This window comes from Sarcophilus harrisii, chromosome 1 (genome assembly GCF_902635505.1).
Source record: "Sarcophilus harrisii chromosome 1, mSarHar1.11, whole genome shotgun sequence".
NCBI lineage: Eukaryota > Metazoa > Chordata > Mammalia > Dasyuromorphia > Dasyuridae > Sarcophilus > Sarcophilus harrisii.
The window spans coordinates 307,399,578-307,419,908 of NC_045426.1; the positions used below are offsets into that span (position 1 = coordinate 307,399,578).

At 33.7% G+C, this 20,331-nt stretch overlaps 1 long non-coding RNA gene across 1 annotated transcript; it reads right to left on the minus strand.

The window, feature by feature from the left end:
* Window positions 1-9,110: 9,110 nt before the first annotated feature.
* On the minus strand, window positions 9,111-19,907 carry LOC116420328. The gene is made up of 3 exons (XR_004230619.1): window positions 19,878-19,907; window positions 14,333-14,378; window positions 9,111-9,330 (listed from the first exon to the last, which is right to left on the minus strand). It is a non-coding gene; the product is annotated as an uncharacterized LOC116420328 (long non-coding RNA).
* Window positions 19,908-20,331: the final 424 nt, after the last annotated feature.

The following is a 20,331-nucleotide window of genomic DNA, read 5'->3' on the forward strand; positions in this document are numbered from 1 at the left end:
TCTTGTCAGTTGTCCGATATACTTGGACAGCTGTCTCATCTGGATGTCAGTTGCTTCTGGACCCATCTATTTATATTTATATTTATATTTCCTCTTTCCCCATCTCTGGAACCATAAACCAGAATCAAATCAACTATGCAATTGTTCTTGGATATGTTCTTGGATATGAAGTATATTTACTTCTTTGTAGCCCCAATCACTATCCCTATAAGCGCCCTCCGCTGGCTACCATTCTCTTTGGTGTGTTGTCTTCCCTATCAGAATGTAAGATCCTTGGGGACAAAGAACGTCTGATATGTTTTTATTTGTGTTCCTAGATCTTAGCACAGTGTCAGGAAAATAGTATGCTCTCAAGATATTCTCCCTTCCTCCCTCCTTCTATCTTTCTGTCTCTCTTTTTCTGTTTATTTGGAAAAAATTCTTTCATGGAATTTACATTCTTCCACTATTTGGCTCCCATGTACCTTTTCAGTTAGTTCATATTTTCCACATTCTTCATTCTAGTCAAATTGTCCTGCCTAAACATGACGGCCCTTATTCTATTTCCAAACTCTATACAAACAATATCCATTTCTGGATAGTATCCTTTTCATTTCTGTCTCGTAGAATTCTTTCAAAGCCCAGTTCAGCTGCTATTTCTTAAAGAAGACATTTCTTCATCCCCTAACAAATTATTATCACTATCTCCCTCTTGAAATAACTATGTATATATATTTTATAGGATTATTTAAATATACATTTTATCTTCCTGGATAAAATATAAATTTCTTAAAAGAAAGAATTACTTTGTTTTTGTCTTTATTCCTTTTTGTATTGCTACACTCAACACAATGCCTTGCATATAGCAGGTACTTTGTAATAATTATGTATTGAATTTGTTTGATGAATCCTTCTCCATGTCCTCCACAAAGGATCAGACCAATATGTTGGGGGAGGGTCTCCTTTTTATAATGTGAAATTGCATGTTTACCAATGGAATATGAGAACCATTTATTACTTCTCTTTTGCTCTCACTATCTGACTTCTTTTCTGGTCACATGTGGCTCTGACAATATTCTTTCTTTCATTTTTCCCACTTAGATCTTCATTTGTAATATGTTGCAATCTGCTGACACCCACCAATTATATCTCTATTGCCTTTTGGTTGACATGTAAAATTAATTCTTCAGGGGCTTTGGAATTCTTTGGTTCATTGCAATTTGATCCTTTCCTATCTTTTTAGGCTTCATAGACTTTATTGCTTTCCATATATTCTTTGATAAAGAGTAAGTAGATTTTCTGTTGTTCTTCACAGAGGAAGTCCATTTCCTGACTTCCTGACTTTTCATTGATTACCCCCGTCAACTAGATTGGAACTGGCCTCTAATCTGTGTTTTGCCAGAGCCAAAACAGAGCAGGCTACAGACAAGAGTCAGGACACAAAAGTTTAATTCATCTCAGAATAAAGAAAAAAGGTGTTTAAAATAGAAGTTGCCCCTTTGTAATAAGGATGATTTAATGCTGCTAAGACTGGGGATACTTACATGCATGAAAGGGATTGGTTTACACCACATTCTTGGGTCTTGAGATAGTTCTCATAGTTAGAATTTTTTTGGGACAAAACAGGTGTTTTTGTATCCTGTGGGAATAGCTTTTGTCTCCTTTTAGGGTTTGTAGCCACTTTGCCAGATACAGAACCAGAACTCTCTGATAGGAATAGGAGTGCAATACCTGTCAGTAAAAGGGAACAGGGATTGTGAACATGTGATGGATGACCCTGGGAAATAGGGGGAGCTAAATCCCTCAATGAATACCTGGAATTGGCCCAAGCAATATACTTTGCCAGAGGATGAGGTCATCCAGAGTGCAAAGGATTATTGTTATTCCAAACTCAGGGCACAGACTGCTTGCTGGGCCTTAGCTCTGGGAAATGATGTCTCCAAAATTGAAAATTTCTCCCTTTTGGCCAAAGAGAAGGAACTTGATAGAACCTCTATCCTTATGGCTAATAGAGGAAAAGCAGGTGTATGTCACAGGATATTACCCAAGGGCCTAATGACTTATTAGGGAACCGTGTCCCAGGTAATTTATTGAAAAGAGAAATGGCCAAGAATGTCAGTGATAAAATGCCAGCACACACTTGAATCAGGGCCTTGGTGGTATAACAAAAGGGGAGAAAGAGAAAAAACTAGTAAATTCATCCCTTGTCTGGAAATTTTTGGACAGCTATCTTATCTGGATGTCAGTTGCTTCTGGATCCATCTATTTAGGTATAGGGGCTTCAAATGATCTGGGTTTAAACCATGCAATAAAGTTTTTCTCACAGCTCCCATAATTGCATAATTAGATTAAGTCAAGTACATATTAAATTACTTGGAGCACTCACAATGGACTAATTCTGAAATGGGGGATTTACATGTTACCAAAATAACAAAGAAAACTTGAATATTAACATAAAGTCCCATCTAACAGAGGCAAGAGCTAACTAAATATTCTCTTAGCCTGTGGAAGTTGGGGAATGCAGGTGGCAGTGAAGCTGGAAAAAAGCAGGCAGGAACAATTGCTTTGGGGGACAGACCATGCAGAAAGAATAGTCCCAGACAGTTTTCATGTACTTATCTGATCCCTAGATATCTTTTCTTGGAAAATATGCCTTATTTTCAGGACAATTCTAAAGAGGTCTCTACTTCTTTGGTCCCAAATCTAGAGGTTATAAAATTAGTTTTCTAATTTTGAAACCTTAGAGAACTTCAGTTCATATATAATTTTCTGTTTCTCTCCTTACCCAAATCCTGTATATAATGTGAATTCACTTGTAAATCTGTCAGGTCCAGATGCTTTTTCTTAGGAAGCTTATTTATGGTCTATTTTTCTACCTTTTAAAATTATCAGAAAGGTACTAAAAATTGGAAAATATTTTCACTTTCTATGCCATTATCAATACAATTTACATGTAAAATCTAACTAATCCTTTTTTTAAAATTTATTTTTATTTTATATATATATATATATTTTTTTTTATTATAGTAACTTTTTATTGATAGAACCCATGCCAGGGTAATTTTTTTTTACAACATTATCCCTTGAACTCACTTCTGTTCCGATTTTTCCCTCCCACCCTCTACCCCCTCCCCTAGATGGCAAGCAGTCCTATATATATTGAATATGTTGTACTATATCTTAGATACGATGTATGTGTGCAGATCCAAACAGTTTTCTTGTTGCACAGAGAGAATTGGATTCAGAAGGTAAAAATAACCAGGGAAGAAAAACAAAAAATGCAAATAGTTTACATTCATTTCCCAGTGTTCTTTCTTTGGGTGTAGCTGCTTCTGTCTATCCATTGATCAATTGAAACTGAATTAGGTCTCTTTGTCAAAGAAATCCACTTCCATCAGATTACATCTTCATACAGTATTGTTGTTGACGCATATCTCTTGGTTCTGCTCATTTCACTTAGCATCAGTTCATGTAATTCTCTCCAAGCCTCTCTGTATTCATCCTGCTGGTCATTTCTTTTCTTTTCTTTTTTTTTTTTTTTTAAGGTTTTATTTTTATTTTATTTTTTTATTTAATAGCCTTTTATTTACAGGTTATATGCATGGGAAACTTTACAGCGTTCTGCTGGTCATTTCTTACAGAACAATAATATTCCATAACATTCATATACCACAATTTACCCAACCATTCTCCAATTAATGGGCATCCATTCATTTTCCAGTTTCTAGCCACTACAAACAGGGCTGCCACAAACATTTTGGCACATACTGGTCCCTTTCCCTTCTTTAGTATCTCCTTGGGGTATAAGCCCAGTAGAAACACTGCTGGATCAAAGGGTATGCACAGCTGGGCATAATTCCAGATTGCTCTCCAGAATGGTTGGATTCGTTCACAACTCCACCAACAATGTATCAGTGTCCCGGTTTTCCCACATCCCCTCCAACAATCATCATTATTTTTTCCTGTCATCTTAGCCAATCTGACAGGTGTGTAGTAGTATCTCAGAGTTGTCTTAATTTGCATTTCTCTGATTAATAATGATTTGGAACACTTTCATATGAGTGGTAATAATTTCAATTTCATCATCTGAAAATTGTCTGTTCATATCCTTTGACCATTTATCAGTTGGAGAATGGCTTGGTAAAATCCAACTAATCCTTAATAAAGCTTTAAAACTTATTGCCTAATCATACTTAAAGCCCAAATTTCTATGATAGATAAATTTGCAAGCCAACAATATACATCTGCGTATAGTTCTTTGAGAAAACTGCCTGAATCTGTTGTTTTTCTCAAAATTTACTATTCCATTTAATTAGACTTTTACATTACATCTTTGCTTTATTACCTTGTCTAATTATTTTCCTCTTTGAAAGATATACCCCTATATTATCATTTAACCATAACTATAGGTTAAAATTGTAAGATGTTGATACTTGAGTTCTTTTATAATAACTTGGAAATGTTCTAATATTAATCTATTATTTAATAGAGTTAGTGTTGTACTTACAAAACTTCTTAATTATAGAATTTTGTTGTGAAAAGAAAACAAGGGACATTGTTATAGAGTAATGGGAGAAAAACTCCCTTAGCTCTGTATGTTTCCAGGAATGACATCTGACAACTAATCAAGTATTCACAGATTGTGAAAGGCAAGGTTTAAGATAAATCAGATGGGTAATTTTCCTTTTCAGCAAGAAAATAGTACAATAAGGAAATAGAGTCAGGATACTGTGTCCTAATTGTCTCTAAAATGTTTCCCAGGCACAGACATCCACCTAAATCCCTGGATTGCTGCACATGCCACTTTCTATTATTGACTGTATGTCAATTTAGATAATTATCTCAGTAATGAAAGCTCAAAATGATAATGTTACGGTCCCAGGAATTTTTACCTTAAATAGCAAAATTTTACTAGCCACAACTTATAGTTTAATGTTTCCTGATGCTTCCCTAACAGTAAACATTTCATTAATTTTTTACTTATAAATTAAAACTACCCAAATTCTGGAGCTTCAGACATATATCATATACCTAACAGTTGACTCATCATTAATATGTTGAAGCTATATCTCTAAATCATTTATATACTTTTGTAACAGCCAAGATTTTCAAATGAAAATCTGCTAGTATAATAAATATTATTATTGTTGTTATCAGCTTATAACTAAATATGTCTCATTAAATATTTTATAATGTTCAAATATACACTTTCTATAACATCCTTTAGCCTGATTCAAAGTGTGATAATATCCAGATTAAAAGTTGCTTTATTTACCAGCATTTCTATTTTAAAGTAGTTTCTCAATTTTTACAATATAAATTTAGAAATACAATAACACAAATAATATACTTCAGATGACATCAATTGCAGTTCCAAATTATCACATATAAAAAACATTGATCTTATTACCTTGGCATTTTAAAACTAGTTTAAAGTTATAAATATGGAATAATTATATTCAATTAGAGAAATAATAATGTAGTATTTAGCATATACCAGTCACTGTGGTAAAGACTGTACAATCATTAAATTGTTTTGATTTCAAAACAATGACCATTATTACCTTTCTCTTTACAAATCAAGAAACTGAGGCAAACAGATAAAATATTCCGTAATAGGCTATATAATTAATACATATCTGCAACTGGAACACAGAAGAGTGGGCTTATCAAGGACAGAGGCTGGCTGGCTCCCTGATCTGGTACTGCTACACTAGAAGCTGCCAAGGATACCTAGATTCTCCTAGGCAATAATAGTTGGGCAAGTTCCCTAGAGAGCTGGGGCCATCTTGGAGACATTGGCTAACTAGGTTTTAGAAGTGTGTGGCAGAGAGCACTGGCTAGGGATGTCAATTGGAGAATGACTTCTACTCTTATAAATTTGACTCAGTTCCTTGCATATTTTAGAAATGAGACCTTTATTTAAAAAAAAAAATTGTTGCAAAGATTTTTCTGGTTTTTCTGCTTTTCTTTTAATTTTGGCTGCAATGGTTTTGTTTATGAGAAGCCTTTTTAATTTTATGCAATAAAAATTATCCATTTCTCATTGTGTGATCCTCTCTATCTCTTTTTTGGTTATGATTACTTTACAGATAATTTCTTCCATGTTCCATTAATTTGCTTATGATATCACCATTTACATCTGCGTCCTGAACCCAATTTGAATTTACCTTGGCATATAGTTTGAGATATTAGTCTTTGCCTAGTTTCTCCCAGACTATTTTCCAATTTTCCTAATAGTTTTTTGTAAAAGAATGAGTTCTTACCCCCAGTAGCTGGGATTTTGGGGTTTATCAAACACTGGGCTACTCTATGTTTACCATGTTGTTTGCACATTACTTTGTGAAGCTGATGGTGAAGAGAATCAACATCTTGTTAAGAAAATCCTTTTCATTTGTATTTTCCCCAATTTCTCCACCTCCTCTCCTCTTTCTTTTCTGATGCTAAGCCAGATAGTTGTCTGGTAATTCCTATTGGTGTCATATCCCCTTGTTAAGGATGATGTGAGACACAGCTAAGTTGCAGCTTCACATGTGTCATTCCTCAATCTATCTGCTCTTACTGGAAAGTCAGTTTGTCTGTAAATAAGAACTTTTGTATATACAGCCAGAGAATTGTATTTCCAGAGATGCTAGTACTCTTGTGGGGTTCCTGAAGAGATTTCAAAAGGAGTCGTGAATGGGACAATAGAGAATAAGAAAATGTTAAGGGACAGATCAATTCTCTGAGAGTGTCTACAGCTGTGGATTATAATATCTGAAGGAGTTGCAGGACAGCCTTTGCTCACAAGGGTATTGTGGACTGGGAATGAGACAAATTGGAGGCAGAGGGAAGAGGAAAGAGGTCAGACAACGCAACTTCCTCTCAGTCAGAGAGGTCAGAGAACAGCAACTGCCTCTTAGTCTTCTTGTATCATCCCCTCACAAGAGGAGATCCATTCTGCAGATCGGGTCAGCTCTCCAGCAGCCACTGTCAGGTGGTTCCCGTGCATTCGAACAGCTCTCCTGTGAATTTCAATATATAGTGCCCAACCTGGGGCATAATAAGCATAAGAATTTCAAGAAGAACCAGACTTGTTTGTGAGAAGGAGCCTTCAAGAGTTATGGAAGAAGAGTCCTGGTAAGACTTTTTTAGTTGGGGTAATTAAATGGGCCAACACATCAAAGGGCCGAGCCAGAAGACTGATGAGACATTTAAATGCCTGTTCTGACTATAGTCCTCTTCTGCATTTGAAAGTTTGCCTCCATGATATTTCACAAGATCAACACTTGCTACAACCATCCAGAAGTGATAGTGCTATTTGCATTCCTCAGTGTGCGGACCATGCTGTGAGGGAAAATAACGGCAAAAAACAAAAAATAGGGAATTGTTAAGGGACAGGTCAATTTTCCAAGAGTCTCCACAGCTGTGGATCATAATATCTGAAGGAGTTGCAGGCCAGTCTTTGCTGACACAGGTGTTGTGGACTGGTAATGAGATAAACTGGAGGCAGAGGGAAGAGGAGAGAGCTCAGACAACCCAACGGTCTCTCAGTCAGAGAGGTCAGAGAACTGCCTTTCAGTCTCCTTGTATCATCCTCTCACAAAAGGAGATCCATTTTGGGTTGGATCTCCAGCAGCCACTGTCAGGTGGCTCCTGTATATTTCAACAGCTCTCCCATGTATTTCTTTTTTCTTTTTTTCTTTTTTAATTATAACTTTTTATTGACAGAACCCATGTCTGGGTAATTTTTTTTTACAACATTATCCCTTGCACTCACTTCTGTTCTGACTTTTCCCCTCCCTCCCTTCACCCCCTCCCCCAGATGGCAAGCAGTCCATGTTGAATATGTCACTGTATAGCCTGGATACAATATATGTGTGTAGAACCGAACAGTTCTCTTGTTAAACAGGAAGAATTGGATTCAGAAGGTAAAAAATAACCTGGGAAGAAAAACAAAATGCAAACAGTTTACATTCATTTCCCAGTGTTCTTTCTTTGGGTGTAGCTGCTTCTGTCCATCCTTGATCAATTGAAACCAAGTTAGATCTCTCTCCCGTGTATTTCAACAAGAAAATGATAAATTGTATTAGCAGCAGTTCTAACAAACTATAATCTTTATATTTTAGATATGTATCATGTTTTAAGATTTACAATGTATATCAGAATACAATTATTATCTTATCATCTCATTAAATTTTTGAAATATCCCATGTGATAGGTTGTATAAATATTATTTCCTCATTTTATAGCTGAGAAAAATGAGGTTCAGAAAATGAGTTGGTCAAATGTATATAGCTAATAAGTGGCAAAGACAGCCCATGTCTTTTGATTTGAAATCCAGTGCTTTATTTTTCAAAATATAATTTAATAAATTCTGCATTTAAACACTGCTTCTCATCCCCAAAGAAGAAAAACACCCCCCTTTGAAAATTAGAAGATAAAAGATGGTAACAGGAGTATGTTGGGCCCTGCTCATATGGGTTAGGGAGGAGCAATCATTTCATTTTAGATGCATGAGCTTTTACATTTTTGGAAGTCTGCAAATACTATAAATCAGGGTTTGATTTATTGCTTTGTTTATTTCTAGACTTAAGAAATTAGAGAAAATGTTAATATTGCAGATTAATTTGAAGTGTGTCATGGTATTTTTTGAGAGCCAGTTGTTAAACATTTACTAGTATATTACTCATCCCTGCCCTCCCTGGGCAGCTAGGTAATGCAGCAGATAGAGCATTGGCCCTGGAATCAGGAAAATCTGAGTTCAAATCCAGCCCCAAACATTTACTATCTGTAATTTATTATCTGTGATCCTGGGCAGGTCACTTTAGCCAATTTGCCCCAGTTTCATCTGTAAAATGAGTTGGAGAAGGAAATAGCAAGCCACTCTAGTATCTTTGTCAAGAAAACTCCAAATGGGGTCATGGACATTAAACAGGACAAATGACCAAACAACAACAGTATATCCCTATAAATTTTGATCACATACATTTTTTTTTTTAAACTATAGCTTTTTATTTACAAGTTATATGCATGGGTAACTTTACAGCATTGACAATTGCCAAACCTTTTGTTCCAATCTTTCCCCTCCTTCCTCCCATCCTCTCCCCCAGATGACAGGTTGAACAATACGTGTTAAATATGTTAAAGTATAAATTAAATACAATATAAGTATACATGTCCAAACATACAACAATGCCTTTTAAAAAATTACAAAATAAATTCTCTATTACTTTTAAAGCTGCCCTGATTGTCTGTTTCCATCTGAATTTCCTTTTGTTCTCTTCTAGGAATTTTCTTTTAAATGATTTAATGACTGTATTTTCTTTGTTTCTTTTTTTGGCAATAATATTGTTAGCTTCTTTATTCCCACTAAATGGAAAAAAAAAAAGAAAAACAAAACTCTTATAACAAATAAGCACAATCAAGCAAAACACATACATACATTGATCATATCTGCAAATATGTGTTTCATTCTGTATCTGAAATCTGGTGATCTTTGTCAGTAAGTGGGTAGATTGCTTCATCATCAATCCTCTGGAGTTGTCGAAAGTTGTTGTAATGATCAGAGATTTTAGATTTTTCAAAATTTGTTTTGTTAAAATATCTTAAATATATAAATTATTCTCTCAGTTCTACTCGCTTCCCTCTTCATTAATTCATACAATTCTTCCCAGGTTTTTTTTGAAACTGTCTCTTCCATTATTTCATATGGCAAAGTAACACTCTATAACCCATATATCATAGTTCAATCATTTTACAGTTTATGGGTATCCCTTTTGTTTTCTTTTTCTTTTCTTTTCTTTTCTTTTTTTTTTTGCTACAACAAAGGCTGCTATAATAATTTTTTACATATGAGTTCTTTTTTTTTTCTTTGATTTGTTTGTAGGATAGACCTGGTAGTAGTATTGTTGGGTCACAGTTTAGTGACTTTTTGGGTAAAAATATAATTGAGTTTCCAGAATGGCCAAATCACTTTATAGCTACATCAATGAATCATTAGTACTCCTGGCCTTCTCACAGTCACTCCAACAATTGCTATTTCAGTACTTTTTCCTATATTGTATAATACTATAAGATTGCTCTAGGAATTGCTATAAGAACTATGAAAAATAAAATATTTATTTATTGTTTGTGGACAGAAGTTAGAACTTTATGTATACAACTCTAAGGAAACAACTTTTGTTAATGTATATAAGCACCAACTCTGCTATTTATAGACTTAGAGAATTGGGGGAAACCAAGAGGTTAAATGAATTGTCTTGGGTCAGCTAGTCCGTGTATGATAGAAATATAGCTTGAACTCATAACTTCTTCCAGTTAAGGGCGCCTCTCTATCCACTATTGCAGACTGCCTCATACTTTAAAAAATAATAACTTTATTTTTCAAAATACATGCAAAGATAGTTTTTAATATTCACCCTTACAAAGCCTTGTGTTCCAAATTTTTCTCCCTCCCTTCCATTATCTCTCCTAGACAGAAAGTAATCCAATATAGGTTAAACATGTGCAGTTCTTCTAAACATATTTCCACATTTTTTATGCTACAGAAGAAAAATTATAGCAAAAGGGAAAAATGAGAAAAAAAAAAAAACAAGCAAGCAAACAACCACAACAACAAAGGTGAAAATATTATGTTGTGATGTCAGATAAATGGTCTTCCCTCTGGCAGTGAGTCCAAAGAAAATGAGATAGGGAAATTCAATGGAGCTGAGGTTAAAACAGCTTAGAACAAAATTGACCAGGTAACTTGCTTTCTAACAGAGATACTCTTTAAAACAAAAGCATAGATTGTAGTTTTATTCCTCTCATTTGGAATCTCCAGATGCCACCTGCTGGAAGGATCTACCTCACTGCACTTCCCAGAACCTAGATGACCCAATACCTTGTTAGAGGCAAAGATTTTGAATAGGAATCATCCATCACCTGTAAAGCATCTGGGGAAGTAAATGTAAAAGTACTGAAAAATCCTGAACTTCAAAAAGTTTTCAGTATATCTGGATCAGGATGGCATAGTGTATATAGGATATATAATATATATGTAGGATTTAGAATATCCTCTATATAGAATATAGGACTTAAGAATTAAGTAAATATAACTTCAACTCTGGCATAAGATACTTATTGGCTGTGAAAGTCATTAAACTCTCTCAGCCTTAGTACCCTGATCTGTAAAATGGCTATTAACATCACCTGCTACACTGGGTTGTTGTGAGGATAAAATGAGACTTCATGCAGAGGTATGCTGGTGAATGTTTAACTCTCAGGAAGAAAAAACAACAGTAATAACCCCCAAAAAACCCAACTGTACGCATTAAGATTTTCTGCATTGCTTTTCTAAGTCTAGAAAATCAACAAAATTACAAAGTAAGCCCTGATGTATAGTAACTGCTGATTTCAAAGGCTAAATGTTCATAATAAAAACTTAACAATTGGTTTTTGCCTGTACAACTCTTCCCTGACTTTATGTAAAATGCTTTGAAAAACTTAAAGTTTTCTATAAGCATATATAAAATATATATAAATAAGTAAAATATAAAAAAAAACACTGGAAAAGCTACTGATTAGCTATGAAACCTTGGATAATCCCTTTCTGGGCTTTAGTTTTCTCATTTTAAAATAGCAGGATAGGACTAAATTGCTTCTAAAGTCCCTTGTAAGTATAAATCAATAAGCTTATGAGAACTTTACTAGTGTCTTCCATTATACGAAAGTGATTGCTTTCAGTTCATCAGACTTGTTTCTGGTACAAGAGTTCATTCACAGAGAGAAGCATTAATGCAGTATATAGTGTAGTAGAAAGTACTCTGGCTTTAGAATCAGAAAACCTCAGTTGTGGTTTTCTTGTTCTACCATTGAGAGACTTTAGAAGATAATTTTATCTCTCTGAGCCTCAATGATTTTTTTTAATTAAAGCTTTTTATTTTCAAAACATATGCATGAATAATTTTTCAACATTAACCTTTGCAAAATCTTGTGTTCCAAATTTCCCTCCCTTTCCCCTACTTCCTCCCCTAGATGTGAACCTCAGTGATTGGTCCTGCCTGCAGTGAAATTCATTTCTTTCTCAAACTCTGTTGTGCTCCATCTCCTTCAGTTACCTTCCTGCCCTCTCCATGTCCTCTCCTGCTTACTAACCCTCTTCTACTTTCTAGCTCCTCATCATGGTTTGATTTCATCAAATAGAGTGCAAGCCCCTTGAGAGTGGGTTTTTTCCTTCTAGTATCCTAGGTTTGCAATGTTGGCATTATCAAGTCCTTGCCATCTTTAAACTCCATATAGTCAATCAGTTTTCAAATGTTATTTCTACTTTCACAACTCCTATTGAATTCCTACTCTTCTTATTAGTCAAATAGTAATTGTTCTTTTTTAGTCTATCACTTCACGTTTATAAAATTTTTTGAATAGTATTTTCTTCTTCCCTAAACAATTAAATGTGAAAAAAAATTTTCACATTTTAAAAAATGTTTTGAGTTCCAAATTTTGTCCCTTCCTTCCTCTCTCCCTGAGACAGTAAGCAATGTGATATAAGTTACAGATATGCTATCATGTAAGATATTTCTGTATTAGTCATTTTGTGTAAGAAGACATGAAAGAAAACAAGGAAAGAGGAAAAAGAAAGGAAGGAAGGAAGAAAGAAAAAGAAGAAAGGAAGGAAGATAAAAAAGTATATTTCAGTCTGTATTCAGACAACACTAATTCTTCAGAGACAAATAGCATTTTCTCATCATAAATCCTTTGGGATTGTCTTGGATCATTGTATTGCTGAGAATAGTGAAGTCCTTCATTGGTTTTCATGGTAGAATATTGTAGTTACTGTGCACAGTGCTCTACTTCTGCTCACTTCACTTCATAACAATTCATGTAAGTTTTTCCGAGTTTTTCTGAAATCATCCTGCTTGTCATTTCTTATAACACAACAGTATTCCATCACAATCATATACCAGAGCTTGTTCAGCCATTCCCCCATTGATAGGCATCGCCTTGATTTTCAAGATTTGATTTTCAAATCTTAGCCATCACAAAAAGAACTGCTATAAAGATTTTTGTACAAATACATTCTTTTCCCTTTATATGTTCATTCTATTGTAAAAAGCCTACCAAAAGTTTTCCCTATCTCAAGCCCTTCCCTTTTCCAATTCATCATCCATGCAACTGCCAAAGTGATTTTATACAAACAGAGGTCTGACCATTTTCCTCTTCTACTCAATAAACTCAAGTAGCTCAAGTAAAATGTAAACTTCTCTGTTTTTTAAACAGAGTGGCTTCAACCTATCTTTTCAACTTCATTATATATTATTCCCTTTCTCACACTCCATTATTTGGCCAAATTGGCCTTCTTACTATTCCTTTCACAGGATGCTCCATATCCATTTTCTGTGTTTTGTATTTGCCTTTTTCAATGCCAGGAATGCATAATTTCCTCATCTTTACCTCATTGGATATCTTAATTCCTTCAAGACTTAATTTAGGTTTCACCTTCCACACTCTTTTCCATTATTCTTGCTACTCTTGCCTTCCCTCCTCAGACTATCTTGTACTTATTTTGTATTTATACTGTATTTATGTATGTATATATATGATATATACAATATACACATTTGTATACATGAATAAACAACACACATCTAGATTATATATTTTATAACATATATTTATGTGTAGTTTCTTCCACAGAGTATAAACTTCTTGAAAGAGGGTACTGTTCTTTATCATTGTATCCTAGTGTTTTACTTGTTGATTGATTAGCAGAAATAGAAGAAAGATTAAAAGTAGTATGTGATCAAAAGAGATCTAAAGGTAGACTCCAAGTAATCAAAGACAAGAGCCCTACCCTCTTTAGATGCCATTTAGACATTAGCAAAGATTATCCTCTGGTACAATGGAAAAGTTTCCCTGAATGAATTATCAAAAAATAGAGTCTCAGGGAGATTCCCATGGTCAGCAAGATTCCTGACCTAAGACAACATCCTTCAATTTTCCTATTTTTTCTTATGTTTCTGAGGTGCTACTTGATCCTTGCTATTATTCTTTGTATACTCAGTGCTGAAATCTTAGCATTTCCCATGAGAAGTGTCTTTCTTTCACTAATCTCCATATTCAAACATCAAGAAATACAGCATGTGTTTAACAGAAGTTGCTTATTCTAAACATATTGTTTTCTTGCTAAGTAATTTGCCTTGTAAAGTTTACTGAGATTTAATGTCAATACTCTCTACATGATTCAAGCCTACAATCCTGATTCTTTAATGCTTTTATTAAAGATTGTTTAATTCAGGATATCTTAATACAAGTCTAATGTGGAAAAAGTGATAGGTTCAATTCCTGTGGATCAGTTGGATTGGCACATTTTATGTGTCTTAGACTATTTTACCTCCCAACTCCGAAGCAACCATCTTGTAAATCCATATTCTTGGTGTCTAGGATGACAGAGAGATTGAGTATGAGTATAAATGGTTCAGCATAATGAATTCTTAATTCTATGCAAACTATTCAAAACATGAATCTACTCACAGTGTATCATCTTTATATGTATTTTGCTTTTTCCCTCAGAGAAATCATAAATTTTTGAGAGTTTGAGTGGTGTCTCATATTTAAGAAAAATAAAAATCTATGCTTGCCATGTAACAGGTGCTTATTTATTTTTTATTAAAGCTTTTTAATTTTCAAAACATGAATGGATAATTTTTCAACATTAACCCTTGCAAAACCTTGTGTTCCAATTTTCTCCCCTTCTCCCCACCCTTTTCCCTATATAGCAAGTAATCTAATATATGTTAAACATGGTAAAAATACGTGTTACATCCAATATATGCATACATATTTATAAATTATCTTGCTGTACAAGAAAAATCAAGTCAAAAAGAAAAAAATGAGAAAGAGAATAAAATGCAAGCAAACAACAATAAAAAAGAGTGAAAATACTATGTTGTGGTCCACATTCAATTCCCACTGTCTTTTCTCTGGGAGCAGATGACTTTTTTCATCATAAGATCACTGGAACTGGCCTGGATCATCTCATTGTTGAAAAGAGCCATGTCCATCAGAATTGATCATTGTATAATCTTCTTGTTGGTGTGTACAATGATCTCCTGGTTCTGCTCACTTCACTTAACATCAGTTCTCTCCAGAGCTCTCTGAAATCGTTCTGCTGATCGTTTCTTGTAGAACAATAATATTCCATAATATTCATATACCATAACTTATTTAGCCATTCTCCAAATGACGGATATCCACTCAGTTTCCAATTTCTTGACACTACAAAAAGGGCTGCTACAAACATTTTTGCACATGTGGATCCTTTTTCCCACCTTTAAGATCTCTTTGTGATATAAGCCCAGTAGAGACACTGCTGGATCAAATGGTATGTACATCTTGAGAGCCCTTTAGGCAAAGATCCAAATTGCTCTACAGAATGGTTGGATCAATTCACAATTCTGTCAATAAGATAGTAGTGTCCCAGTTTTCCCACATCCCCCTCCAACATTCATCATTATCTTTTCCTATCTTCTTAGCCAATCTAAGAGGTGTGTAGTGATACCTCAAAGTTGTCTTAATTTGCATTTCTCTGATCAATAGTGATTTAGAGCATCTTTTCATATCACTAGAAATGGTTTTAATTTCTTTATCTGAAAATTGTCTATTTATATCCTTTGATCATTTTTCAATTGGAGAATGGCTTAAATTCTTATAAATTTGAGTCAATTCTCTTTATATTTTAGAAATGAGGCCTTCATCAGAACCTTTGAAAGTAAAAATGTTTTCCCAGTTTATTGCTTCCCTTCTAATCTTGTATGCATTAGTTTTGTTTGTATAAAACCTTTTTAACTTGATGTAATTTTTAACTTGATGTAATTGTCTATTTTTGTTAAATAATGAATTCCAGTTCTTCTTTAGTCACAAATTCCTTCCTTCTCTACATATAACAGGTGTTTATTAAATACTTTTTGAATAATACTTCACTTGTTCTGATTATATGCAAAAACAGTTTTCAATATTTGTTTTGTTTTAATTTGTGTTTTAAATTCTCTCTCATCTCTCTTCTTCCCCCTGAGAAAGTAAACAATTTAATTAAATCCATGTGTAATCATGCAAAATATATGTTCATATTAGTCACATAGTGAAAGAAGTCACAGATTTTAAAAATGCTATGAAAAATAAAGTGAAATCTAGGAAACTTCAATCTGCATTCAGATTCCATCAGTTCTTTTTTTGGAAGATAAATAACATTTTTCATCAAAAGTCCTTTGGTATTATCTTGGATCACTGTAGATACTTATTTAATGGGAAACAAAGGATTCTATTACATTCAATGAGAGATTGATGGGGTTCATTTTTTCTGATAACTACCACTTCAGCCAATGTAACCAAGGAACTGTCCAGCAATGCATCTGCTGAAAAGCTGGTTTTCTGCCTTTTTTTCTTCCAATAATTTGATTCAATTTTTTTTTTTGGGAGGGGGGCAGTGAAATGCTGATCTAGAGCTCTGGGGGAGATATGATATTTATCTAAGATGTGGCCCCTACCCTCATGAGGCTTAGAGTTTAGTTAATGTTGTCAGAAAAGAAACTCACTTGGAAAGTGCCATCTACATTCAGAGAGAGAACTCTGGAGTCTGAATGTGGCTCAAAGAATAGTATCTTCACCATTGTTATTATTGTTGTTTGTTTATTTGCTTGGTTGTTCTTCTATCTCATATTTTTCCCTTTTGATCTGATTTTTCTTGTACATCATGATGAATATGGAAATGTTGGGAAGATTTGCACCTGTTTGGACTGTATTGGATTGCTTTTTATCTTGGGAAGAAGGGAGAAATGGAGGGAGGGAGAAAAATTTGTAACACAGGGTTTTGCAGGGGGTGAATGTTGTAAACTATTTTTTCATGTATTTGGAAAAATAAAATGCTATTAATAAAAATTTTAAAAAGGAAAAGAAACTTCCTGTCATCACTCCATTCCAACAAGTATCATAATATCATAAGCTTAAATCTAGAAAAGATGTTAGTATTCATCTCAAGGCAAAGCAAAGGATTCAATCTCATGTCCTTTAACTCCAAATTAAATTTAATGCAAAAGTTATTAGCATAAGATGTTACTGTATTCATTAGCATGAAACTGGGAGGCTTGTTACTCACCAATTGTCTAACATAGTTAGACCTCCCTTGCCCTTTAGGCTATTCTAAGATGATGAATTATAAAATAAGAAAAAGACACACTCTGGAAAATCCTTATTAGTTCATATTTCTCTCACACAAGATCAGTCATGTGTCTTTTACACAAGATAGACTTTATGGAATGTGTACCTGAAATAATCAGAAATTTGCTGATAAGAATTTTGTGTCAATATTTGCTTTTGTATTGAATTTGAATGTGGTTAGAAGATTCTTCTTTTGATAGAAAGTTAACTAAGCTTTTATGTAAACTATGACACTGGAACAACCAATTTTTCTTTCATTTCCTATTCCATGCACATAAAATAGAATCCAAAACATGTGTTGAATGACAACAGTGTTACAATCTGCCTTATCATGTGGTATCAGTTTTTAATTATATATACTCATTGTTTAATTTGTGTAATTTCTGAATCTGATAGGCTTTTCCCCCTTTTTAATTCTTGTCTTCTTCCAATGTGTTTTATATCTTGCTTCTATATTGTCTTCTATAGGAGAAGTTTCCTGTGGGAAAAATCCATGTATGTAAATGTTTTAATGTAACATCATGTTTATCTGGGCAGCTGATCTAATGATTATTTAACATAAATGTCAAAGGAAGGTGAGGAAAGTGAATCCTTATCTGTAAAATGAAGAGATTAAATTTTATGATCTTTAAGATTCCTTTATTCTATGAATCACTTGTTATAAGGGAGAGAATACTGGATTTAGGATTATAGAGCAATACTCTCATTTTAGAGATAAGAAAACTGAGGTTTAGAGTAGATTAAGTAATTTATACAAAGTCATGATGAGTAGTAAGAAATAGAGGTAGATTTTTAATTCAGGCCTTTTGATTTAAAATCCAGGATTATTTTTTATACTATCATCTTGCTTTCTCATCTAGAAGACCCTGGTTCACTACATGGTTCAGTTGACTACTTTAAGTCACTTTGTTTCTCTCTGCAAAATGAGGGAGTTGAATGAAACCTTCTCTGAGGTTCTCCCTAGCTCTGTGAGTCTCTGATTCTAAATCTCTACACTTGATGGTTTTTATCTATTTTATTCTCAAATTTGGAATTCTGCAGCCTTTATCTAGTACTCATTCTCATTATTTGTAGCCATACATTGACCTTCATGAAATTATAATCTAATAAATATAGTTTTATAGTTAATAGAATTCTGTATCTCCAATATATTCAAAACCTGTTTTATTTTTCCAGTTCATTTTTTCTATGAATATAGAAAATATCTGATTATAATTCTAAAAATACTCTCTTCATATACATATATATATAAACATATGAATATAGTTATAATATACTATAATATACTACAATCCATTGTTTTTATTTTTGCTGGACTAAGATAAATCTCCCCCCTTAATCTTTTGTCATAGGGCCAAATCTTCTATTCTTTGTTTATTTGGGTTATTTTCTTCTGGACCCTCTCCAAGTATGAGTGTACAAACTAGGCAAATTATATCATTATAGTGAGAGTATCATGAATACAGAACACATATCAGAAGAATTATTTCTAAGCTTGTGTTACTTTTTACACAGCACAATATTCTCAACTCATTCATATTGTACTATAAAGAGAAAGTATTTGAGTATGGGTACAGTAACAGAGTGTCTATCATCTGGCAATCAATTTAGCTAAATGGAGAATAGTTCACCACCAGCAGATTACTCTATGATCACTTTTTCTGTCCATGAAAATTCAAAACACATAGAAAGTTGCAATTGGTTTACATTAATAAAATCACATATCTTTCAAAGCATTCCTATAATCAGTTTATAAGTAATTATAATTATGCTATCTTTCTGCTAAGTAATTTGTGACCTTGTTTCTGACCTGATTTTGTTTTCATCATCTCTCTTTTGGTTGTGACTCTGATCCTTAAACAAACTCTGCATTTGACCCCAGATTTACTGACATTTGTGGCTGTGGGACTATTTCTTCAATTTGTGGGGTCATTTTGGATTTTCCTCCTTTCACTATATTAGCAACCTTCTCTGATTGGGATCTTATTTTTGTGGGATAGATATGTTCTTCATCATCATTGAAATTATCTCCATGGCTCATTCACTAAAGAAGATAAAGGCTATATATATTTAAAGACTACATATATATGTATACATATACATATATATATATATATATATATATATATATATATATATTTAAAGACTATATTTTAAAATCTATGAGAATGTTGTAAAGGATGGAATGAAGCAAGACTGAAACCCAAAGCAGTAAATCATAAAGATGAGGAAGTAATACTTTTCATATATTCCAGAATACTTTTTTGTCAAACTTTTTGGATTTGTGGATCACTTTAACAAAGATCCAATGGAGCATTTACTCTTCCTAATCCTACATACCAAATGTAAAAATTACCCTACCACAACTGTCAGAAAGAAAATTAATAAATAACTCATACTTCTATACCACATTAAAGATAAAAATTTTTTATTGATTTTTTTTAACCTCATACTCACTTTTGAGTAGATTTCTGCCTAACCAGTGAGCCATACCCGATAACAGAATATAAAAGGAAAATTAAAAAAAAAAAAAAAACAATCCTATTTAAAGAAGAATTGAATAATGTACATTTTTCCAGATCTTCTCTAGGGTCAAACTTCTTTGTCATTATTTGCTTGTCTTTTTTTCTCAAAAAGTACCATGAAATCAGGTAGGTAATGCCATAATATACAAATGAGTTGGATTTAAGTGAAGAAAAGCTGTGCAAGATCATTTGTCTCACCTTCTCCTCCAGAACCATCTGGATCCAGTGGCAAGGCAGAGGTCAAGATGACTGGAGATGGCCCTGGATGAAATGGGTGACCTAGCCTTTTTAAGTTAAGGTCTTCAACAGGTCTGTTTGACTGAAGCCGCACCTATTCAGTGATTAAAATTAGGTAGTAATCGAGGCAAAGAATCTCCTCTAATCTAGAGTTCCCCCACCCCCCCCCATCTAAATGAATGAATGAATGAATGAATGAATCTGGGAGGAGAAGACATTCAAAATCTCTAGCAGAAATGATTGCTATTTCCATTCAATCTGAATCATTCCGGATTGAAACAATGACCAAATGGGGCTTGGCTTAGGACATAAACCACAAGCAATCTGATTGTCATTATGATGAGATAACATATGTAAAGTGCACTGCAAATCTCTCCCCTTCCATTTAGTAGTATTTTATTTTTTCCAATTACAT